At 34.2% G+C, this 24070-nt stretch overlaps 1 long non-coding RNA gene across 3 annotated transcripts in view; it reads left to right on the forward strand.

Moving 5' to 3' along the window:
- Nucleotides 1-24070, forward strand: part of LOC106026234 (uncharacterized) — a 353400-nt gene that overhangs the window by 267196 nt on the left and 62134 nt on the right. The window contains exon 5 of one of the 3 annotated variants that reach the window (XR_010040204.1): nt 499-22210. The exons of 1 other annotated variant lie outside the window; for it this stretch is intronic. This is a non-coding gene — a long non-coding RNA (uncharacterized LOC106026234). Of the gene's footprint in view, nt 1-498; nt 22211-24070 lie in introns of those variants that run through there. One more of the 3 variants, XR_001199853.2, reaches the window with a different exon arrangement.

The raw sequence follows: 24070 nt of genomic DNA on the forward strand, positions 1-24070 counted from the left end.
GGCACCAATGAGAGACAGGCAGCCAAAGTTCTAATATTCCTTTCAGGGACACCCTCAGTGGCTTGATTCCCACTGGGCTCTACTTATTTTATTATCTTCATAGCACCCCAGACTAGTGATCTAAGCCTATAGCTTACAGCTTTTTAAGGGACATTTAAGTTCTGAATTATAACACACAGTGTCAGCTCAGCAATATTAATAATGCTTCACAGTGTCATTAGCTGTTCACATTGTTATTTTGCCATTATTGTTGGTGGATGATGAGGAATGAGAACTCTTGTAAAACTGTAAACTTACAACCTTGCTTTGTAGGGGACATTCCCTTTGTTACCACCGACCCATCATCGAAGCCAAAGGTGTTTGATTTTTTACCTATAAATTGGAAGTAATGATGGATCTTACTTCGCAAAATTGTCATGAGAATTCAGTGAAATAAAAGTACAAAGCACACTTACACTAGTGCTCACCACTTGTAGTCTGTGTTAATGACAGTGTCAGGTGCTTGACCTTTGCAGGTGACCTGAGGTGAGAGGAACCAGTGCTGTTCTGTGGCTCAGTTGGAACACTTCAAAGAATCTTTCCTCTTCAGTGCTTTTTAAAAAATTGAATCTTCCTATGTCAGAAACTTTTTCCAAAGCCTTGGGAGAAGCCAAGCCAAATTTAAGGAGAAGACACACAAACTTACGAGGATTTTGTTAAACTGGAGTAACAACTATAACATCTATTCTGATGAATTTGCTATCACTTATTTTATTCAGACATTCAGACTCCTATCTGCTTTTATCAGAGGATGGGCTTTCTTTTATCTGGAGTAGTCAAAGGCATTTAATAATGGTATTAATCCAGCGTTGGAAATGGACATGTGTGTTAATTCCTCTTTGTTAGCTCTGTATTTGGAATTCTGCATTTCATGGGTTGTCCAATATGAGAAAAATTGTGTGGAATTTAATTTGTATGACCATAACTGTCACTTACAAGTCTTTGGAAATGAGGACAAGGACATCTGGTTGCACTTAAGTGACACCATCCAGTAAGCAGAGCCTTCTTCATTTAAAACTCTAGCAACAGTTTAAATCAAGCAACAGCAAACTAGCTTGAAACAGTAGTGGATGACTTTTTCTTGACTTTTGCATTCCAGAGAGTTCTTCTAAATTTTAAGGAATGAAAGAACACATGAGTAAGTAAATGAGTTGTCCACTGCAATTTTTTTTTCAAAATGAAGATACAGTATTAATGTTTAAAGGGAGCATTTTGTTCCATTTCCTAGTTTTTTGACTAAAGTTGTTTCCCAAAGGGAAATTCTGTAATTTTATTTAAGAATAAGATTCATCTGATAATAGTAAAGTGGAACAACTCAGTCCTCAGGATAAGCAAGTATTGTTCAGATCATACAATTTTATAATAGAAGAATAAAAATCAAGGTGCCTTACTGTCTATCCAGTGTATACTACAAACCCATTTTTTGAGACATTAGCTTTAACTTGAGGGCTGTTACTTTCTATTTTTGTTGGGGTTATTGTTTGTTTTTTAAATTTGATTTTGCTATTAAAATAGGGCCTTGCTATGTAGTTCATGTTGGTCTCAAACTCACTATATAACTCAGGCTGAAAAAATCGAGGTGATCCTCCTGTCTCAGTTTCTCAAGTGCTGGGACTACAGGCACAAGCCATCACCACCAGCTCCCCCTTAGGGCCTATTATCCTATCCTTAGTTCCTACTATGAAGTGCCTCAGTAATGAATGAAGTCTAATTAAATGACCACCGAAGCAAACCTACTCAGTGTGGCTTGCACAGATACCTTACAGTTTACAGATAGAAATTATCAGACTTCAAAGTTGTCATATAGACTTTATACTAAGAATGGCCCATATTTGACTTGAGGAGAATCAGAGTATACCAGTAAATTTTGAAACTTAAAAATATTTTGGGAAACTAATATGTCTGGTCAGTGGGCCTCTCCGTTGTCTTTTTATTTAAAAAATAAATGATCTAGCCAGACATAAAAGTACATGCCTGTAATCCCAGAATTTGGGAGGCTGAGGCAAGAGGACTGTTGTAAGTTTGAGACCAGCTAGGACTACAAAGTGAGCTCAAGGCCAGCCTGAACTGCATAGTGAGACCCTGTCTCAAAAACAAACAAACAAACAAGCAAACAAATAGTCTAATAACCAAGGCACTAAACGACTCACCAGTAAGTCCATTCAACCACTCAAAAGGTTTTTGGGGCTTAAAATTACTTTTTCAAAAACCCTGGCATATAGATAACCTTTTAAATGACTTAGTTTTAGGAAATTCTGAAAAGTCTTTTAATATGTATCTATAAACCAAAGAAACACATTACCTAGAGGTAACCTGTGCTTTTTAAAATTTTTTCCTGACTTCTCTGAGCTGCGTGATATTGAGGGAAAGAAATGCTGGAAAGCATCTCACCCCTCCAGGACCAGTGTGGTGTACTGATTAGTTTACTGTCACTGGGACAAAATATCCAATTCCCACAACTTAACAGGAGAAGTTTATGTTGGCTCATGGTTTTAGTGGGCTCAGCTTATAGTTTAGCTATGGCTTCAAGGTAGAATCAGCATGGTAGAAGGGTAGGGTGGAAGAAACCTGTTTGATACATGGTACCCAGACGAGGAAAGGGAAGGTGAGGGAAGAAGTGGGGACAAGAATACACCCTTACAGGTCACATCCCCAGTAAGCCAACTTTTCAGAACAAGCCCCACCCCCTGACAGCATAGGCAGCTCTGAACTTACCAATGAATTAATTCACTGATAAATACAGAATCCCATGATCTACTCACCTTCTAAGTGTTCCACCTGTGAACATATAAGACTTTTGGGGAACATTTTAGATCTAAATTCTAGTAGATGAAATCAGCAGCAGCAAAAACAAAAACAAAACAAATTTATTTTTTTTTGCATAAGAAACAAAGGCACTTCCAAATAAATAAGGATACTTCTCACAGTGTTCTTAATTTTATAACTAGTAGCATAGTGAGATTCTAAGATCTAGTCTAACCAAGATACACTCACACTGGTGACCCCGTGCAACCTTCTCGAGTGGCCATTTGACAGTTTTTGTCTTTTCTGTCTGTGATTCTAGTTGTATTCAGATATATCAAAAATACAAACAAACAAAAAGGAGGCATAAAATAGTTTCCACTGTTTTGAGTAACATGAAAAGGAAGCAGATTGATTTTAATCATGGATCCTAAAAAGGTTTAGACATTTTGGTTGATCAGAACAAAAAATAAAAGGTATAACTTTAGTGATGGCTATAAATATCTTTACATTCTTCAAAAGAACTGTTGATCAAATTTGTAGCTCATTAATTAATATCTAGATGGCCACAATGTCTGTGCTTGAGTTGCAAAAACGTGTATAATCATACCAAGAATTTGCAATTATGAACATTTTATAAATAACAGTTCTCAACACCTACTCAATTTACAGATTCACTTACTGATATTACCATACTTCTGTCAAGTTTTTCCTAGGAAGAAGAGCTGATTAAAATATGAACCTCACAATTGTGTTCCTGCGAAACATTGATTTTGAATACACTTTTCCTTAAACTGGCCTGACTATAACGTCTGTATTGTACTTTTCATTTCCTATAAAGATATGAAAAGATGGAGCCACTTTGGTAAAAGGGTAGGTCCCTGCTGATTTAAAACGACCCTTGGAAATTTCTTTGGAAACTCTTTTGGAAAATTCTGCTCTAGATTCCAGAGCAGCAATTTACATTTGGGATGCTTTACTCCCCAGGGAATATTTGGCCATGTCTATGGACATTTTTTTGGGGGGGGGGATTTCATAACTGGACTCAACCGGCTTCTTGTAGGTAGAAGCCATGAATGCTGTTAAATATTCTATAATTCACAGGAGAGCTCTCCATAACAGAATTATTGAGGTCAAAATATATATAGTGCCAAGATCAAGAAATCCTAAGTAGAAAACTACAAAATAAGTCTAAGCTATTTTCTGCATGGGAGAACCTCTGAGGTGTGAAAATATCCATAACCTATTAGATTTTTCTTGTGCAGGCCGAATATTTGCAATCAGATTTAATATGGCAATTAGTTTGTAATTACATTTGTAATGAATTCAATGGTTGTTCTCAAGGTTCAGTCACCAGAGTTCCTTCTTGGGACACCATTTAATCTACCAAAGTCTTAGTTTCATATTCAAACTTGCAAAATTTCCTGTATATGCTCTGAGTTTAGCATAATCCCAGTACATAGTAGTGTTCAGTAACCACTTATAAAACAGCACATAGATCAGTGATATAATAAATAAAAGAAGAATGGATACTGTGAAACACTGAATCTCCCTAGTAAGGTTCTTTTGTTTATGCAGTTTCAAAAATACCACATTGTAAATAAATGAGCATTGATTTTAATTATGACAAACATCAAGAATGGCTTGTAATACCTAAAATTTCCAGGTGGGGGAGCTCAGTCACTAATTCAAAGACTGCAAAGACCTTAAAGATTTAACCAGAGAGTACTTAAAAACTTCTTGAGGGGAAATGAAATATTTTGTCTTTTTGATTTGTTTATATAAATTATACATTGAGGATGTACAACAATGCCACTTTGGTTTTATAGTTCTAGAAAAAGTAAAGTTCAGAATGAGCAATTTTTCTTAATTGAACAGCTTCAGCATAGGCAGTGTCTGTCTTATGGTTGTACTACTGGGAAATTTGCACTATCCAACCATTTAATAAGAGCCCAAACATTTAAAAGCAATTTCTTCCCTTTGTTCCTTTGAGTACTAGAGCATGCAAAATTTAGATTTCGGAGTGAAGCAGAGAGAAATTGTGGGATTCTAAGGGGAAAAAAATGCAACCTTCATTCTTCTTAAACTGCTTCACTAAATTTGTCCCGTGTAAGATGGTGTAAATGCGCAAACGTGATGCCTGTCCGTCTCTTTCCTACTGACTTGAGTTTCCAGGGCACTTGCCTAGTTTCTGTCTAGACAGGAGATTTTTCAGTGTTGCCCACCAGATATTTCTGCCTGTCCTATGTTGACCAGGGTTATGATTAGGCTATTTATTCTCCCAAAGCAGAAATGTACAGGTGAATTAACTCAGCTTCTGAGAATTCTGATTCTCCAGCCCTAGTCTCTTTTCTAAAGAAGGTTTAACAGAGCAGAAAGAACATGGGTTTTTTTTTTTTTTTTAATCTTACACTTGCTTCTAGAACCTATTCCCCAACTTAGTATTCAGTCGATACTTAACTTTGTGAATTCTAGATTCTGATTTTTTTAAATAACATCATAATATGCCTGTATACTTATGAAGAAAAAATAATGCACACAACTTTATAATAATATATAATAATAATAATAATAATAATAATAATAATAATAATATAATATTGCACACAATGCCAGAATGGATGGTGCAAGCTGTTTTAAAGCTGTATCAATTGAATACTAGTATTAAATTAAACTAAATTAAAACTGTTAAAAATCATCCTGAATAATTTACAGAGAAACACTCTAGAGGTTAACAAGAGGTGGAGAAGGTAATGGAGTGAGCTCATGTTGAACTGTTGTAAAGGCAGGTGGCCACTAAAGTTAAAGGATGTCGTTTATTGGAAGCCAAGAGAAATTCGTCCCCCTAAAATAGGAGAATAGAGATAAGGATATATTATTTTGCAAAAGTCTCACTTTACTTAGGCGGTGTCTTTATTTGGCAAATTAGGGCTAAGAAGGTACACAAAGACTGTAACAGAACTGTTAATATAGCTGAGAATAAAGCAAGTTACAGAGAAACAAAGTAGAAATTTCAAAATCCACTTAGTAAGTGACAAGAGGAATAGATTCTAGAGTGTATCATGTTTCTTTCCCTAGATATTAGGTAAATTGATCACTAAGTAGACTGTTTCCTAATTTGTAAAGTGAGATAGTTGGTTTATGCAATGATCTAATCTGATCAGTTCTGACATAAAGTGTTTTAATTTATGAGATCTTCTTAGGATTTTCCCTTCTCTGTCAATGCTATTGTTTTAATTATTTATTTAAGAAAAAAGAGGGAAAGTAATATTTCTGTTGTCTTCTTATAATACAAAAACAAACTGAAAGCCCAAAACTTGCTACAGTTGTACATATCCAAGCATTGTAGATTTCTAAACTTGGAAATGGCTGTGTACAAAACACTGTGTTATATGGTTAGGTTTCACCCTATTCTGATTTAGAAATAATATTTCCTTGGTTGGCATTAATATCAACCAAGGATATATCCTGAGTGACTCAGAAAAAGTGTGACTGGGAGATCTTTTCCTTTGTTTCTCGTGGGATCCTCTTCCTGGTTCTGCTCATACCCCTTTAGTGCCCTTTCTCTGTCACCCTGGACAGAACCACCTTAATTTTCTCTTTCAAATAGGGTTATTTAGCTTTTCATCTATGTTTCTTCTGATCTATTCCTTGTGAATGAATTTCATGCTCTGCTACTTTAGGATTGTCTTTTTGACACAAAATCCTTTTCCATTTTTTTTAAACCTCTTTAACATTTCAGTTCTCACTTAAACGCTTTGGCTTTCAAGAGCATTGTCTTTGAAACAGGCTTCAAGTGACTGTTTTGGAAGTCAAATACAGAAGAGTGACACTTTCATTCTCTGTGCTTTCCACCTCTAACAATCTTAATTCCCCACTCTAGCAATCCTAATTCTTCCCAAGGCAATGGACGTCTCTACTGAATAGCTTTACAAAAAAATGAAAAGGTACTGCAGCAGATTTTAAAGCATTTTCTCATAACTGTGCTACAAGGCTATTCACACAGATACACAATTCACTGATTCTGACAGGCACTATTTTTACTTTCCTTTTTATTGCATATATATATACATATGTATATATATATTCAAATTGTACACCACTCTGATTTGATACACATATACATAGTGGAGCGATTACTACATTTAAGCAAATTACTTATCCATCATCTTATATAATTGCCTTGTCAGAAGCTGTGTCTGTAAGAGTACTTAAAATCTACTTTCAGCAAAATTTCAGTAGACAATACTGTAAATTAGATCTCCAAACTTAGTCAACCTGTATACTGTAACTGCAAGTTTTTGCCCTTTGAATTATTTCTCTTCTATCTTAGTTACTTTTTACTTGTCGCTGAGACAAAATACCTGAAGCCCAAGTTGGGAAAGGAAAAGTTTATTTCTTACAGTTTTTGGAGGTTACAGTCCACACTCAGTTGGCTCCAAGGCAGGCAGGCATGGCTGGGCCGCAGTTCATGGTGGCTGCAAATAGCAAGCAGGAACCAGCAAAGAGCAAGACACACCTTCTTCCTGCCATTACATCACATCCTGGCTCCACTCCTAGGTGGGTGTAGCACTAACACCATCAATCCAAGCACTAGACAATGCAAATGCACAAATGCACAATGTAAACTCATAAGGCCTGGGGGCGACAGACATAAACCATGACATCTTCTTTTCTCAGTTTCTGGTAGTGACTGTTTCTATGTATTAACTTCTTTTTGTTCCATATAAAAATGAGATCCTGTTGTATTTTTTTTTTTTTCTGCGTTGGCTTATTTCACCCAGTTCATCCATACCGTCATCCTTCCACCCATTAAACCATTAAAAAAATTTTTTTTGTTAATGAGTTTTCAAATTCCTTGTATATCTTGGATTCTAAACTGTTATCAAATATATGGCTTAAAAATACAATTGTTAATTTTTAAGGCCATACTGTGTGTCAAACATATAAAATGTTCTCTGATGAATGAGATACAGACTTGTGGTAAAGGAGCTATCGTAATACAATTAAAGGATCTTAGGGAAACTGCCCAAATTGTTTTTCTCTCAGAATAGAAATTCTATCCCAAGTAACAATTTTGCTCTAATAGCACAACTGTGGCAATAGAAGAGTATTATTGATGAGTGGAATCTGAAATGAGTAATAGTCATAATTAAGTGATTTGAAATTTCCTTTAACTTAAACCCTCTGGTAAGTCTCAGAAACATAAACAATCAACTAACTGCAGACTTGTTTTATAAATTAATTTTTCACACTTGTCTGTAATTAATGCAATAATATTTATATATTGATTTGTTTTTATTATAAGTATGTATGATATGTATTGTCTTATTTGATCATAATTTTCCATAGAAAGAGTTGTGTTATAGTATTTCTTCCTAGTGTAAACTCATGTGTTCATTTCAAAATAATTTAGCCATTGAATTACTTCTTATGGTGAGAGCAAAATATTTCACTAAAAATTTACACTAGTCCTAGCATATTTGAATTGTTGTTTAAAGAAACTTATCTAATTAATTTCTACTTTTGTTTGAAATCTCATTAGATCCATGTGTTTTATTTGTTTAACTGTTGGTACTGACAAAACATTACAACCTTGAATTTAGATCTAGTCCCAGAATATAATTGCTTATCTTTCCTTATAACTTGATCATTTAACAAATTCAAAATTTTCTTAAGTACCAATAGATGAACAGATACATAGTTTTGTGTATAGGAATAAGAAATATCTGAAGATGTGACTATTAAAATAGTTGAATATTAAACATTTTCTGTTGCATCATCATGACTGAAATTGCAAATTAAATCAGTTCTATGAATGCTGTGCTATTTAATGTCAGATATGAAAATAAAAGTATAAATTCGCTAAGCGATTCATTTATTTATTAAATAAAAATTTGTTGAATCCTAGTAGGGTACAATAGACTGAATGAGACTGTAAGGATATAGTGGGGATTGAACAGCCTCTGGCTTCATGTTACCAATGTAAATTATGAAGGGACAATCAAAAACCCCCATCACTTTTATCCTCAACAAGTGTTTTCTGACTGTATACCATATTTTAGTTATGCTTGATTAAAGAGTTTTTGTAATGTTTGTTTTAGTCATTTGCTTTTTTCCTTTCTAATTCAGTCTTCTAACCACAGACTATTAAGTGATTATCTCTTGATACATATGCTTGACTTATTGAAATTTAAATATGAGCAAGATTATCTCAGGTTTATTTATTGAATAAATATAATATTTCCATTTATATCAGGCACATTAGGAATGTATGGAGTTTAATCGCTATGTAGTTAAAATCTTTTTACTGATACATTTTCCCTGCCTTCTTGAAGTCAGTAATACAAAATAATATATGGCTTCTACCTTCAAGAACCCAAAAGATTTGTGCTGCTGCAAACTCTGGCATATATGGATCACCGTAGTATAATGTCTAAAACTTTTTGGTAAAGATACTTAGCAGGGAGATTGCTGGGCCTAAACTGCATGAATTGTAAGCATATATTAATAATTTTTAAAAAAATTAAAACAAAATTCAAAAGAAATTAGTAGAAATGAATTGTACTACTGGAGGTAGTACAATTTAGCTTAGTAGAAAAATACTTGCCTAGCATGTGTGAAGGCTGGACTTACATCCCTATCACCAAATAAAACCAAGAATTATTTAAAAACCACTATATTATGTATTGAAAGACATTAAATTATAAATGTTTTAAAGTGTGTTTTGTGATTTAATTTTTGATACATTTTTACTTAAAGAACTTCATAATTGTCAAATGATTACAAATTTTCCTAGATTAAATTCTAATTTGGTTGGATAAAAAGTTTTGAATCATACAATTTTTTTGAAATACTTTGAATTTCATTTTAAGATCATGCATATTGGCAAATATTCGATATGCTCTTAAAAATGTGTATTTGTCATAATTTTTTGTGGTATCTACACATTTCAATTAGTTCAGGTTTTCTATGCAAATTGTTAAGATTTTATATGTTTATTGATTTTTTGGTGTGCTTGTTCTGTTATTGAAAAAGTAGTCTCTTACTATGATTGCAAACTTACAACTTTTCAATGTTCATTAATTCTTTTATCATTGTGAATAGTCTTTCTCACTGTTCAACCTCACTGATTAGATCTCCAGTAATTGTTTTTGCCTTAAAATATGTTTCATTTCTTATTAGTCTTATTAGACAAACTGGCTTTTAGCTATAGATGTCTGGTATATCTGTTATATCTTCTTCTACAATACTTCTTAGTTTACTGTACATTTATAGAAATGCTATGATTTTTGCTAACCTTTTTTTTCTTCTAGCTTGAGAACATTTGTGATTGCTGTATATAATAGTCATTGATATAGTCAGGCTTTGATGTTAGTATACTATGTTTCTTTTCAATTTGTGGTACAGCTATGTTTTTTTTTCTTAAACTTCTTGTTTTCTTATGGATTAATTGGATGTTTTAAATTCTACTTTCTTTAGTAACTTACTAATCAGTAATTATTTTATTTATTTGTAGTGGATACATTGAAATATAAATCTTGACTTTTTATAGCCAAATATAGACTAGCACTGTTTTCTTCTCCTAAGCAATGCTGGAAACTTAATTCAATTTAATTGCATTCACTCCCTCATGCTTTCTGTGTTATTAACTATAATTGTATGTTAAGTAACTGGTATACTAAGTTACGTCTCTCTTATGCTGTATTTATAAGTGCAGATGATTAATTAATTTCAAGCACAAATTTTCACATTTATTTTAAAACTTCATTTTGTTGGAACTTTTGTAGTCCTGATTCTACTTAGGTTCTTTACTTTCCCATAGATTATAATTGTACAATAATGATGTCATTTATAACGTTTATATTTAAATTTTTTATAATGTTTAAATTTAAATCTAAGTGTTCTAAACATCTCTCTATTGCATATATTTGAGAAAATACAGATTTCTTTTGGACCAGAAATGTTGTTTTAATTTTAAAGAAAACTGATTTGAAAGAACAAGTTTAAAGATAGAGTCATCAGTTGTCTTAGTTAAAAATGCCTGATACCCAAAATTAAAGGAAGAAAGGCTTTGGCTCACAGTTTGTAAAGGTTCAGTCCATAACTGGCTAGCTCCAAGGAGGGTGGCTTGACTGAGGATCATCACAGAGGAGAACAGTTCATGGCCCCCCACAAGACAGCAAAAGAAACAAGGGAAAAAATCAGGACTCTTTCTGCCCCTTACACTGTGTGTAGGCTATGTCCACTTTGGGCAGTGTAGTATTCACACCCTTAATCTCAGCATGCACACTCTAGATTCAGCCACTCTAAACTCTTCCCCATAACTGCATGAGACTTTGGGAGGACATCTGGACACAAGCCATAGCATCAGTCTAAACATTTTTCCTACATCTACTCATCCATTGTCAAAGCTTGAAATTTGTCAAAGTATTCTGAATCGTAAAGACTTTTTCATAGTTTAATTGTAATGCATGGCTAAGATATTTTTTGTAGAAAATGTATTTGTGGGGAAATAAAATTCAAATTTTTATTCAATGCCTCTTCCAATTTATGTTCACTTTTTTGGGAATTAAAAATAATGCTCTTAAGTGAAGATGTTTATTACTTTATGGTAGGATTTTAGAATCAATTATATATTATTCCTTCAATAACAGTGTGTAGGTAATTTCCCCCAAACTGTGGATGAAAGTAACTTTATTTTCTATTTATTTTTCTCACAAGATAGTAGGCTGGGAATCTCTGCTAGGATTGGTTTGGCAGATCTTTGTGTCTGGGCTGGACTCACTGACCCACCTGGGCATCATATGGCTATTGGCTGAACTCCGGTAGTCTTGGCTGAGATGACTGACACTATTTAGCTCTGCTCCAGTGAGCTAGCTCAAACATGTGTTCTTGCAATCACAGAGAAGTAACAGGGCAAACTAAAACATGCAAATATGTTTTCAAGCTTCTCCTGGTTTCAAATTTGATCATGGACAAGGCTGAGCCAGAGTAAAGGGGGAAGGTAGAGCATCTGCCCAACACAGAACACAGAAGAATCATATGGAATGTTCCTATGGATGGTAGAAAGTCTTGGCCAGTCATCCTCTGTAGTTGCTCCACTGATAAATAGTATATAAGGAAAAAATACCAAAGTTTTGAATTGCAACTATATGTTGGGTAAACTGCAAGAAATTATTGAAGATTTTATTGATTTCATTTCCAAAGTGATCTGTTTTGAAGGGATTATGATTCACTGAATGGTTTGATTGGCCTGATTTAAATTGCTTTTTTAAAAGTTAGAATGATACACTATTCATGCTCATTAATTTTCCTTTGCTCTGAAGATTGTGACATTTGTTTTGAATTACAAACTAGTCTTGATTAGATAAAAGAATGAGCACATGATAATCAGCTCAGTTAATGCATCACATAAATATATTTGGTTCATGTATTTTACTAGGGGCATTGGCAGCTTATGTTTAATTATTTATAGCAAGACTTCATAATATTGTAATAAGTGCCTGACCATATATTTGTAAGGAGGAAGAGCATCTTTCCTTGGCTTTAAATCAAAACCTTCTTCTGAAAGAACTTGTTTTGTGAGAATGTAGTGAAAACTATTGACCTTGCTTTCTACACATTAGGGATGTATAGTAATTAAAAACACTCCAAATTTTCTGTATTTATGCTCCTAGAAAAATGGGAGTTAGTTACATTTCTCCTAGTCTTTGATATTACTGTTCTTTTAGAAGTGCCCATTAAAATACAAGAAGTTTTGTATTGTCTTTTTGTAAAATTATGTGTATGGATATATAAAAAAAGCACTTCAAGTGGATGAATCAAAAATTTTGGAAAGTATGATTCTGAATAATTTTAACTTTTTTAAATGATATTTTTCAAGTCTTGAAACCTTCTGAAGTAAGCCTGTGTTGTTTTATTTCATTCTTTTAAAAACATGTCATTAAAATTTCTGCTCATGTTAATCAGTGATCATTCCAATGTGATCTTGCCTTCCACCACAGGCGTAGTATCACGTGGCATTGACTTTGAAGTTTTAGACCTTGCTCAATTCTTCTACCTAGTTTTTATTTATTTCAAACTTATCCACATTTCTTCTGGATGCTCTGTCTGCTTTACATACATACTTTGTGTCCCAGTAGCAATGAGTTACTCGAGTTTCTCTAAATTTCTTTTTTTGTTTTGCTTCTTCATGGCTTTCCTTAGGCAAATTTCATGTCTAAGCATCACTGTTCTTATCATGGAGAACTTTTATGCTTACTGAGATAATTTTTCTTTTCTGTAGCTCATCAAAACTATAATTAAATACTTGCTTATGTAATTAAAGTTAAAATTAAGTGTGGTAGTTGGTTACTCCATCTAGTTTGTGTATGATAAAAAGGCAGTAGTGGGTCAATATTATTTACTGTTGTATACCGAACTATTGCCCTAGTACTTAGAATACAGTAGTACTTGAAATGTGTGTTCTGAGTAAATAGATTAATGTGGAATGATGGATAGAGAGATGTAGTTAGCTGGTGGACAGATGGACAGGAGGACAGATTCATAAATAATTCCAAATAATAATGAGTGTTAAGAAGAAAATTAGATGAACCTGGGTATGTCATTATCCTATCAAGATCCTGATTTCAACTCTTTTGGATAAACACCTGAAGTGAGTTTGATAGAAGAGTTGGTCATTCTATATTTAGTTTTTTGAGGAATGTACAGTGTTTCCCATAGTGGCCAGTCATTGCAGTATTACTCACAATGTCCAAAACACAAAAATAACTTAAGTAGCAGTTGGATGAATGGATAAAGAAAATGTGGTCCTATGTGTGCAGTGGAATATATTCAATCTTAAAAAAGGACATCTTGTCATACGTGATGACATGAATGGACTTTGAGGACATTACGTTGATTAAAATAAGTGAGTCAGAAAAAGACAAATATTGCATGGTTCCAAGAATATGTAAGGTATAGGAAATTAGTCAAGCTCTTGAAGTGGGAAGGAGAATGTGATTGCCAGAGATTGGGGAACAGGGGTAGGAAAAGCAGGAATGAAAAATTACTGTCTGTGTAGGAAGTTTCGGTCATGCAAGATGAAAAAATTGTAGAGACCTGTTATACAATAGTGTTCATATGGGGATTCATTAAAAAATATTGTGTATTTAAATAAAAGGATCATATAGTAGCGAGCACTTTGCACCTCAGAATACTCCCCTTCCCTTTGAACACTCATCTCATCATTCCTCATGCCTTCTGAAGCAATCATGTAAGGACTCCTCAGTGTTCGTAGTTGCACCGAGGAAGCTCCCTAAATCCCCTGAATAAATTCAAAGTGTTTACCTTTCATGGTCATTTTGACTTTGGAGAAGAACCAGAAGTCACATATCCAGAAAATAAAGTGGATGAGGCAGTGTAATGTTTTTATTAACCTGCCTTTCTTTGGGATGGCACTTGACAGCAACATTAATTGCATTTTTTAAAAAATCATGTCTTATAAAGATACTCACGAAAAAAAGATTTCAGGAACTGCTTTAGAAATGGGCAAACATGATGGAGTGAGTTTGAGGGAGTATTTTGAGGGGAACTCATGGCATTGGATCATTTTGTGTAATAAAAATTTTAGTGCAAACATTCATTGTATTTTCCAATCACCTCTTCTGTAGTGAACAATAATGCTTCACTGTACTGTTGAAAATTTGTTAAGAGAGTAGGTTTCTTGTGATTGCTCTTTGCATTCACAAACAATGGAGTGAACTGAAAGTGACTAGTTGGATTGAGTATGAATGATGGGCAGGCAAAAGTTTTTTGTTTTTTGTTTTTTTTTTAAAAAGACACCTGAATGGGAGGACCCAGCTAAGAATAGGTCAGATGTTCAAACTAAAGAAGACCTATAGCAATATGACAGGAGTAACAGAAATGCATGTTTAATTGTTCTTATTAAATAACAGGAAACATTAACTTTAACACTGTGTTTAGGGAATCGCATATTTCCAAAACAGTATTTCACCATATAATAAAATTGTCACATTGTCAGTGGTATATTTTATATTATATTTCATGAAAACTCATTCAAATCTAGAGATTTTTGGATACTTACAGCACATTTCTACCTAGAGTAAAAACGTTTAAGTATTTATTAATCACGTGGGTATTGGCTGTTATACTGGGCAGCCCAAAATAGAAAAGGCAGCAGGAGAAACAGTGAGACAAACTTAGAGTGCTGAGAGAAGGCAATGGTCAGGAGTCAGCTGGACAGGAGGGAGAGGTCGTCATGAATTTGGAGAGACAGAGGCAACTCTTCTCTTCCACTTAGCACACAACAAAACATATTGTGCACAGAGCACTGCTAAATTTTCTCCCCAAGGTCATCTTGGGGAGTTATCTTTATCTCAAAGTGTTTCCTACTTTAGAAAATAAAGCAGGTGACACTGATATTTGATAAACAAATGCAGAGAAGAAATGAATACGGGGGGTAGGGCTTGTTAAGCAGAAAGAATTTTTTTATTTGCATTTCTCCACTTAAAAGCCTTTAAACCTTAGACTCTGCTACACACCTAGGTTTCCTTCAGCACATCTATTCATGCCAGGTTTTGCAGACTCTTTCCACATGTATCATCCTTGTTAGCAAAATAATTGCGAGTTTGAAGTAAACATTTATTGAACAGCCTTGAGTAATTATCCTGTGAGGTATGTTTCTGAATTATCATCTGTGTTGAAGCAATGTTTTATGAAATAATTGGCAGTTGGTATAATGCCTCACTGAAACAACTGCTTGTTTAGTGCAATATTTTCACCCAAATTGTTTATGTTGTACAGTTTTTATTTGTCCAGAATCTTCTTTAGTGCAATATTTCTTTAAATGTTTTCTCTTCTGCATAATGGGAAGATGAGCTGTTGTAACTTTTAATTACTGTATGCAGCTGCACACTTTATATTTGTAAGCACATGAGTTGACCTTAATTTTTTGGCATAACTATAGCTTGAGGCAAGCAACGATGGGTTTGATGTTAATACAGCTTTTGTGTTGTTAATTAAATGTCCATTTCTGTTTTAGTTTTATGAACATTAAAAATATAGAAGCAAAGTCTATTTCTTTCTCTTGGGCTGCAGTCTAAATATTCTGGAAACCCAGAGCTTAGGATGTGAGATCAATATTTATGAAGGAAACTAGGACAGTATGGGACAGGACAGAAAGAAGGATATGAACTGGGACAGACCAGTAATGGTTTGGTTAACTTGTGGGGAGGCTCACGGGAACGTGTTGACTGTCAGTCCTCTTCCACTTCAAGTGAAATGGTGGGTCCTCACACCGCCACCCCACTTACTTGCTAGATGGCAGGCTGCTCTCAGAAAGGCGTGACCTTGGGCCAGGAGGTGCAGCTGTTCTGATCTTGCAGAGACAGCTGGAGCCTGCTGCTGTCTGTGTTCACCGCAGCAGCTGGTCCCTCTGGCTCTTTCCTTACAGTTGATCTGGATGGTGCAGCTCTGTGTGTAGCATGTGCTGTTAAATCAGCACTGGTGCCCTGGCATCCAACTTTCTCTTTAGTTAAGATATTGCAGACTTGCATTTAATTTAGCTCAAAGAGTAATGCCTTACTTTACTTTTATGCTTGTACACATTCATATAACATTGCAATAACATTTTATACGGGTTAATAGGCAGTCAATGAGAATTTCTTTTGAAAGAGCTTTTTGTGTTATTTAAGTGTAAGCAACTCTGATTTATTTTTATGCCAAAGTGATACATAAGCTTGGTTTAAAAAAATTACAAAAATACATAAAGCAAAACACAAATATTCCTTTAATCAATTCCTGCTTGGTGGAAGAACTAGTAAGAGTTTGGCCTATTATTCTTCTTGAGGCTTTTATTTAAATATGCATATATAAGGTTACATATAGCTATACATTTTAATTTCAAAAAAAAGTTACTGTACTTATTCTTTCACTGTTTATTTTGAAAACCAAAATGTCTCCTTGAAATGTTACACATGCACCTACCTAATTTTTAACTTTTTAATACATAGTAGATGTTGATTTTTCAATATTTTATTATTATTTGCAAAGTGGCAAAATACACTCTTTACAAATTTTTAAATAAACGTAAAACTATTGACCGCTTACTCAACATTATTTACAGTAAAGTAAGCAATATACTGTAGGATAACTTTCTAACTACTATAAAGTTGTGTTCCTGGTTTCTGCCGAAAATATTAACCTGAATAATGAAAAGATTGGGCCTACATGTAAGGAGCGAGTTGGGGTCAAGATAAAAATATAGGTCAATAATTTAGATTAAAAGTTTGCTCACTCAATTATTCTAGCAGATCATAAATTGTGAACATGTTTAGCCACTCAGTAAGTTATCATGAGCCAAGTCTTCAGACATCCACAGATCCTAACTTTTGATTGCAGATTTCAACTTGTTGCAAAGCAACAGGTCATGAGGAATAGTTAATATTCACTTAACCAGTCTTCCTTAGCTAATTCAAAGAAAGGTTTTGATTTGTTATCTTATTTGGGTGGGGAATTTGTTGGTGGAGATAAAAATTTTTCTTTTCAGGAATATTATAAGTAAACTGCTGCATTTTTGTGATTAAAAATATAGATATGGATTCTGATATGGTTGCTTTGAAAACATCCACTTTACAAATGTTTTTGTACAAGTGCCAAGGTATTACTATAAGATTGTTTTCTAGAGATGCATTTTTGGAGACTGAAGGATACACTTAAAATATTGTGAAAGTTATCACTGTGTTGTCTTTCAAAATATTTGCAGTAATTTCGATGACTATCAACAATCCATGAAGCAGTTTCCCAACATTATTGCTTTCTTTAGATTTGTCTGATTTTCAATCTTTTCTCCAACTAAAATATTTTTAAAAATTGTGTTCTATGTCTTTTGTACTCATTTTAATGGTCTTGTCTTTCTCCTCATAATGTGAACTAATTCTCAGTAATGTAAAAATATCAGTATTATTGTGCATAACTATCTATTGGAGTTGAATTGAACTTCAGAGTAACTTGGATCAGTTAGGAGTTTTTATTTTCAACAAGCAACAGAAATATACTCTGTTAAGAGTAAAAGAAACTATTTGGAAGAATGTTGAGTAGTGCACAGAAGATGGATGGCATCTGCGGTTTTGAAAAGCCTAGTTCAAGGGATGGAGTTTTGCTCCCTCAAAAATCACAGAAACTCATACCTAGAGCCTCAGAGTGTGACTTTACTTGGAAATAGTATAATTGTGGAATAATTAGTTCAATTAACCAGAAGCCATCCTGGAATATGACAGGTGTCCTTATAAAAGACTGCCACTTAAAGGGACACACACAGGAAAAAACACTGCATGGCATTAAAGCAGAGGCTGAGCTGTTGCATGCATGCACCAAGGAAAGTCAAGTTTTGCTAGCAACCGCCAGGAGTGAGAAGAGAACCCCACAGAGGTTCTGTAGAAGTACCTTGAACTTGACCTTGAATTTCCAGAACCATGAGATCATGCTTTTATTTTTTTGAATTTAAGCCGCCGAGTTTGTGATGTTTTTGTTATGAAAGTTCTAGCAACCTAATATAGCTAGGTTTCATAATGACTTCCAAAGTCAGGAGAGCCAGGAGTATTTATTTGACAGTCTCCTCCTATAATTGTTAAGGTAACAAATAGATCTCAGGTTTTTGTTACTTATTTTCTCTTGTCCTTTAAAGGTGTTTTTCTAGATTCAGATTTCCTGGAAATGCAGTTCATGAGCTTAGCTTGGATCCAACCAGTTCAAAAAAAGTATAAAACTCTGATATACAATCCTATCAAAACTGTACCATGTAATAGAGGAAATTCTCTTAATAAGTTTGGTTTATTGCAGAAGAAGCTAATTGAGTAAGATACTGGGAGAATGTGTGGGGGTGGAGAGTAGAAAGAAATACAGGTATTTGCTTCATTAAAGTAGTTAATACATATTAACTACTTTATATATTAATTGATATATAAAGTAGTAGTAATTAATATTTAATTAATTAACCACTTTATAATTAATATATTAATTGCTTCATTAAAGTAGTTTAAATATATATTTCAAACATGGAAGAGCCATATAGTAACATATTGATGTGGCTTATTTATCTCCAGGAAAAATTCAGTACTTGGGAATGCTTAATGAAATGAAAATGATGAGGATGGTGATAGTCATGGATTATGTCAGTGGCCCCCAAGCCTCACACAATTATGGATGTGATCAAATTTAGCATATATGATTGGTTCGTTGTCTAGTGCTTGGATTGGTGGTGTGAGTGCTACACCTGCTTAAGGGCGGAGCCAAGAAATGATGTAATGGTGGGAAGAGGGTGTGTCTTTCTCTTTGTTTTTGCTTTTGCTGTTTGCAGCAGCTATAAAGGACTTCCTTGCCATGTCATGCTGCCTTGGAGCCAACTGAGTATGGATTGAAACCCCCAAGAACTGTAGGAAATAAACCTTTTTTCCCCTAATTTTGGGCTTCAGGTATTTTGTCTCAACAACCAGTAAAAAGTAACCAAGACAGTGATGATGATGATTATGTTGTTGTTGATGATGATGGATAAAATAGGAATTATTGAGTTGTTTCTGTGTGTCAGATTTCTTTAATAGTACTGGGTATGGAACCTAGGGCTCCTGCACTAAGCTATACTGAGCTAAGCAGACTATAATTCTTTTTTTTTCAAATTGATAAAGATTCTTGCTAAGTCACTAAATTGCCTAAGCTAAGCTTGAATATGAAATCCTCTTGCCTCAGCTTTATAGAGTGCTGAGATTACAGCTGTGGGCCATTTCACACACCTTAAATTATTATTTTAGGTGCTTTCCATGAATTAATATACTTCACCTTCTGAATCTTATGAAATAGGTTTTATTATTAGCTTCACTTACAGTTGAAAAAATGAGTTGCATGGAGAGATATTAATTTTTTGTCCCCAAAATGCAATTAATGAATTGCAGAACTGAGCTTCCAATTCAAGAATTCTGCTTTTAAAATCCATGTTGTATATGTCCTATTTGCTGAATAAGCAGAGAATCTGGCTGATTCAGGATTTAACAAGGAATATTTTATCCCAGTTATCACCTAAAATATATCCCTAGTGCTTTGGGGCTTCTTGTAATTGAATTGTTTAGTGACACATTGTCCTATAATTGTACAATTAGGCCAATTCTTCCAAGAATCAGTAACTTTTTTTTTCTTATTGACACTTGCTTGCTTTTGTTAGTTGAAGTTGAGTGGTTTATTGGATTGTAATTTTAGAATGGTAAAACACCTCCTCTTTTGAAGTATGAAAGAGATGGTATAACTTTCACTCCATAGCTAACTGGTTATTTCTAGGTACCTAAAATATTGTGACAAATCAATAAAGACTTTGTTACAAACCTCCAAAGCAGGATTACTCCCTATTCTTTATATTTTCCAAGACTCTTTACTTCTCTGAAAACTGATGCTGTTTTCCTACAATGCAGCTTAACAGTTTATGCTCCATTTATTTAGATGTCTTGTTAGATCATGCATGATAATAATTTTAAAGTGTTTTGTAAGATGTGAACATTTTAACGCGTCAATCTAAAAATATTAGCAACTTCTCTTATCATATATGATTGGTAATTTTATTTATTCATTCAGTCAACCAGTCATTTCATTTTTACTGTCTACCAACCAGGTCCACAGAAAAAGTGCAATGAGAAATAGTACTTGCTCATGCTATCCAGGATCATAAACCCTGGAAAGCCAGGATACTGTGATGAATGCATGAATGGGCTAAAATTGGACTATCTCAATAGAAGGCATACTGACATTTGAGACAGATCATTCTTGTTCAGAGAGCTGCACTGGGCACTGAAGGATATTTAGCATTGTTTCTGAGCTCTACCCATTAGATGCTAGTATCATCTTTTGTCATATTGTGACAACTAAATGGCCTTACCAAATGACATTATCAAATATCCTATGCGAGGAGTAAAATTGTACCCAGTGCAGAACCAATGGATTAGCAAGCTTCCAGAAAGACACTATATATAAATTTAGACCTGTGATAGTTGAGATGGATTGTGTCACCTTGATTGACTTGGCAGTCACCAAAGTGACCGATGGAGCACAGTTCTGGGTGTACCTTGATAAGTCATGGAGGCATGATTTTGGGCATTATATCTGATCCTTTCCTTTTTTCTTTCTGGAACTCTGCTTTGTGCTGCCATGAACTAAGCAGCTTTGCTCTGCCATAACTGTCTGCCATGATACTCTTGCCTTGAGGTTAGTAGACCGATGAGCCAAAATTCATTTGTATGTGTGTGGGGTATGGAGTTCCAGTGACAGGAAAACTAGTATTGACCTGCTTGATGAATAGCAATTGGTCAGTTAAAGGCAACAGGAAAGAGAAGAACATATGCATGAATCTCAGAAATTCAAAATATTAGGAATTATCTCGATTTTCTTTTGTGTCTGAGAGCTAGTGATTCTGATCGACCTTTAAAATGTTCTGTTGTGTTTCAATATTTGCCTAGCACTTTAGTACTAAATAGGAACAATCTTTGTTTTTCTCAAAGGGAAATGGAATCATGTGAGCTTGAGAAAAAAATTTTGCTTAAATGGTTATGCTTTGACCTGTGCTGTTTTGTTGTTATGCCCTCTTTTATCTCAATCTCCTTTTTTTTTTAAAATTATTTACTTTTTTATTTTTATCTTTTTAATTAAGGGAAAAATAAAAAATAGTAGGATACATTAGAGTAACCCACTTTGATTTCCTATTAACTTGATTTGAAACCCTGTAGTGCCCAAACCATCTTGTTTTGACTGATTTTCCTTTATTCTGCTTTGCTTGATAATACCAAGTTCGAAAGTATAGGCAACAACTGTGAAGACAGTAAGATTCATTATGTCACCTCTTCTGGTTGACTATATCTTCTTTTAAAGTCCTGTAATGTCTCCAATGTTTTGGTTTTATTCTTTACTGTTTTGTTCAATTTTATTATAACTGATGATATAGGCAATTCTTTTTAAGATAGCAAGAGGCATATGGTAACCATTGTTGATCACCTAGTATTTTGTTTTTACATTATCTATTATGTCTATCCTTTTGATTTGACTGACTCTGTTCTGTTATGTCACATTTTGTTTTACTCTCTTCAAAAAAAAAAGTAACAAGAACTGTGGGAGTGATAAAACCCAAAATGCGTAATTGTCATTGTACAAAAGAGAGGAAAAGAAAGTGCTCTAAAGGATATAACTGCATGTATATTTAAGTGTATAAGATAGATAACCATATTACTGAGTTTTGTTGGATCATTGAACAAAACTGTTTGCAGTCTCACTGTTTGAAAGTCCACTTTATATGCTTTAATTTTGTAACTTGAACAACTATTTCTAAGATAACAATATGTAATCTATTAACTAGTGATTCCCTACTGTTTATTCTTTCTTGAAATTCTGTATAACTTGTACCCTTTTTGTGTTGTTTTTTATTTTTCTCCTTAAATAAAATTTAAAAAAAAGAAAGTGAAAATTTTCAAATATTGTTTTTTTTTACTTAATATATTTACAATAGAAAACATTAAAGACCCAAGGGAATGATATAAATATGGCTGATTAGTAATGATTCCTCAATGGATAAAACAATGGGAGCTTCCTTACAATTCAGAACAAGAGATGACTGTGTGCAGCCTGAAGAGAGAAGAGTGATAATTTTAAAGCTTAAGAAGTATTATAAGGTCCAGGGATATAGCTCAATAGAACAGGGCCTACCTGGCAAGTGTGAGATCCAAGTTCGATTTATGGTACCCCCCCCCTCGCAAAGGAAGAAGAATTATTATGAGATAATTTATAAGAGAAAAATTGCCTCTCATTCCAATATAAGACAGTAGAAAATTCCCTTAAAAATCCTATGAATTGGAGGTTGTTTATAATTATCTATGTTATTTTCATGAAGTAAAAATAGGTGCAGATTTCTGGAATTAGAGTATATGACAACACTAATCTGAAACTGAACATGGATGCAGAGTATTAAAGCCTGCAGAGATTCTAGAGATTACAATGTCAAAATCATGAGAGATCATATATTTGTGTAAGTTCAAATAACTACTCATTGACCATGTCTGGATTTCACTTCTTGACTTCTTGTCAACTTCCACCATGCGTTTCCACTATGTCTGTTTCATCTTTCAGGAGCCTATGTTTTACTCTAATCAATGAAGTGTTTCTTTTGTGTGAGAACAACCAAATCACGGGCAGGGTGCTTAAAGCACACATCTTGTTTTGGGTTTCTTAAACATATCCAGTATACTAACTCTTTGTTTTTTTAAGGCTGATATTTCCTACTTATTTAGAGGTTTGTTTATTTGTTTATTCTTTTATTTATTTATCATCTTATATTTATTTATCCTGAGATGTCAAATTTTCTTCACTGGTACTTTAAAGGTATCTGAGTTATAAATTTAGCACGTCAAATATATCTTTTTCCTTAACTACTGATGATCATTCCTTTTTAATTTTCAGGCTTGGAGGAAACTAACTACAGGGTCTAAATGTCACATTTATTTTGATTTCATCTATCTAGTTTTTCTTGACTGTGCCCATGTGTCTAAATGATGTAATAATTCTTAAAATCTTGAACTCCTGGGTTAAAAATGCTTTAAGGGTTTCCTTTTCCTTCCTCATATACATTTACAAAAGAGGATAAGGAACTTATGGTAGATTGATGATTGGTGGTCAACTTATAACATCTAGTTGAACTGAATCAGCATGGTGCTGAGTGTGGAGGGTCTACCTGAGAATTGTTGCCAACAACATAGAAAGGTGACCTAGAGAGTAATAAGTGGTGTTGTTCTTTCTTCCATTGCTGTGGGTGCTCCTGTAGGAGAGTTTGTTGAGCTTCTTTCCTGATGTTTTCATTGTTAGAGTCTCAGGACCTTTTTGCTGAGAATGGCTGTGGTTCACTTTGAGGGAGCTCTGATGCTCACTTTTAGCATTGCTTCCTGGCTCCAGAGAGGAAGATGGTGTGCTTCCCAAACTCCTAGGGAAGCTTGTCACTCACACTAGTTTCCTGAAGAACACTTCTGTTCTCACCATCGGAGCTTGGGACCTGTTGACTGAAGATGGCAATAGTACTTTCCAGGAGAGCATTGGTCCTTACTTTGAGCATCACTTCCTAGCTCCAGTGCAGATCTGTTGGCCCACTGGCACAGATCCTTTATCCCACTGCTTTCTAGTTTCCACTGCTGGCCTTTGGCCCTTCCCAGCCAGATCCATGAAAGAGATTTGCATGAGACATTGTCATGGGCTCTAGGTTGTCAACTGGCCT

Source organism: Cavia porcellus, unplaced genomic scaffold, assembly GCF_034190915.1.
Source record: "Cavia porcellus strain 051 isolate PalLab524CR breed Dunkin Hartley unplaced genomic scaffold, mCavPor4.1 scaffold_17, whole genome shotgun sequence".
NCBI classification, from domain to species: domain Eukaryota; kingdom Metazoa; phylum Chordata; class Mammalia; order Rodentia; family Caviidae; genus Cavia; species Cavia porcellus.